A 2,714-nucleotide genomic window follows, 5' to 3' on the forward strand; every position below is an offset into this window, starting at 1 on the left:
TTTGTCATCTTTCAGTGGACAGTTCCATGTAAATATTTGATTAGGCTGTAAGACCATATTGTATAAAATTTAATCTGTTTTCTCACAAATCTACATTTATCCAGTATTCTTTGATGTAAATGTCATGCTGCCAGTCAAAATTTTTATTTTACTTACTTATTTGTTTTTATTTATTTAGTTACTGGCTGTGCTGAGTGTTCATTGCTGTTTGAGATCTTTCTCTTGTTGCGTCAAGAAGGGGCTACTCTCTTGTTGTGGTGCAAGGGCTTCCCATTGCAATGGCTTCTCTTGTGAAGCATGGGCTCTAGGGTGCATGGGCTTCAGTAGTTGCAGTATTGGGCTTTATAGAGCTGTGGTTCAGTAGTCGTGGCCCATGGCTTTAGCTGCCCCGAGACATGTGGGATCTTCTTGGAGTAGGGATCAAACCTGCATCCCCTGCAGTGGAAGGTGGATTTTTAACCACTGGACCACCAAGCAAGTCCCTCAAACTCTTTGAAACAGCAAATCTTCCTAGACTCTTGGATTATTCAATCATTGATTAAACTTTTATGAATTATTTGCCATATTATAGATGCACTGCAGTTTATGAGAGACACAGCATTGGCCAGAACATGAGCCCTTATCTCAAGGAGTTTATTTGCTACTGGAGGAGAGAGCTGTGCAGAGACTGTGAGTTCCCAGTCATAAGAACTATGAGATGACTCCACCCAGAGAGCCCTGCAGCATCTAGATGCAAATCCCAGATTTGAGCAGTGATCCTAAACTGAAGATTGTATATATGTAAAGAGACAAAAGAACATTTCAAAGAGAGGACCAGCACTTGAACATACATGAGTATAAAAGTCAGTGGCGATATCAGGAAGCTGTCAACACCAAGTTAAGTATGCCTTACACTGGAATGAATAGGGAGACTATAAGAATATATATTTTATATATTAAATGAAATTAATTTAAAAATATTAAATTAAACTAAATATACTAAAATAAATAAAATATATTTATATTAGATACAAAATATATTTTAAAATACCTTGCCATCATAAATTGATGACACTATATTTTAAATAATATAAAATGATAACATACAATAAATTTTATTAAATAATATAATATATATGTATAATATGTTGTTGTTGTTCAGTCACTCAGTAGTGTCTGACTCTGTGACCCCATGGACTGCAGCACACCAAGCTTCCCTGTCCCTCAACATCTCCCGAAGGTTGCCCAAGTTCCTGTCCATTGCATCAGTGTTGCCATCAAGGCATCCCATCCTCTGATGCCCTCTTCTCCTTCTGCCCTCAATCTTTCCCAGCATCAGGGACTTTTCCAATGAGTTGGCCTTTCACATCAGATAACCAAAATACTGGAGCTTCAACTTCAACATCAGTCTGTCCGACAAGTATTTGGGGTTGATTTCCTTTAAGATTGACTAGTTTGATCTCCTTACTCTTCAAGGGACTTCCAGGAGTCTTCTCCAGCACCAGAGCTTCAAGGTATCAATTCTTTGATGTCTGCCTTCTTTACGGTCCAGCTCTCACAACTGTATATGACCACTGGAAATACAATAGCCTTGACTGTATGGACCTTTGTTGGCAGAGTAACGTCTCTGCTTTTTAACACACTGTCTAGGTTTGTCATAGCTTTCCTCCCAAGAAGCAATCGTCTTCTGATTTCATGGGCATAGACATGTACACATATATATATGCATATAAGTATTATATTATATGTGTATATTAGATAATATACAATGAATTATATATAATTCAATATAAAATTAAATTTATACTAAATATATTAATAAATAAATATTTATTTTGCAATATTTCCTCCAGAATTAGAGTGATTGTAAACTAGAGAAGGGCAAGGATAGACACAAACATACTTATTAATAAGAGAAAGTGGCTGCACATTCTCAAGGGAAAGGTATGGAAATATCATATCTCATAACCAACAATTTGAAAATTTTCTGAATGATCTTATTAACAGTGTTTTTTTCAGTATTTCCAACTGCCACCTTAACTGATATGTAATATATTGCATTCAAAAACTATAGCAAACTATTTTTCTTTTTTTCAGATTTTATTTTGTTTTTTTACTTTACAATATTGTATTGTTTCGCCATACATCAACATGAATCCACCAAGGGTGTACACATGTTCCCAATCCTGAACCCCCCATCCCACATCCTGGGCCATAAACTATTTTTCTTATCTTTAGTCTTCTAATTTTTTCTAATCAATTGCATTCTTTCAAAAATAAATTTATATCATGAAAAATAACATTGGGAAAAGGTGCTTTGCTTTAAAGGTTATAGTTTCTGAGATGTATATAAACTATATTAGTTTGAATTTGTGAGGAGAACAAAGCTACTAGCAGTGCTACAGGACTGAAAACTTTTTTATACGAACAGGACTTAAACAAACATTGAGGAGGGTGAGGGAAGGTCTGTCAGCCTTCACATGGAGTTTGGAAAAATACTGAGTGACTACTTGAGTTTAACACGCTTGCTAGAGTGAATAAGTCGGAAAAATGGAATTATCTGAAGCTGCCTGCATTGGATACACAAGGTGAAACTAAATCATAGAAATGTCTTTGAAACTAATACATCAGGGAAAGTTCTACTCTCTCATGAAGCCATATGTCAGACCCCAAGAAATAATGCTTCCCACCTAAGTTTTATTTTCCTAATTTGAATGAGATTCTTATTCTTGTGA

This window comes from Budorcas taxicolor, chromosome 7 (assembly GCF_023091745.1).
Source record: "Budorcas taxicolor isolate Tak-1 chromosome 7, Takin1.1, whole genome shotgun sequence".
Taxonomy (NCBI): domain Eukaryota; kingdom Metazoa; phylum Chordata; class Mammalia; order Artiodactyla; family Bovidae; genus Budorcas; species Budorcas taxicolor.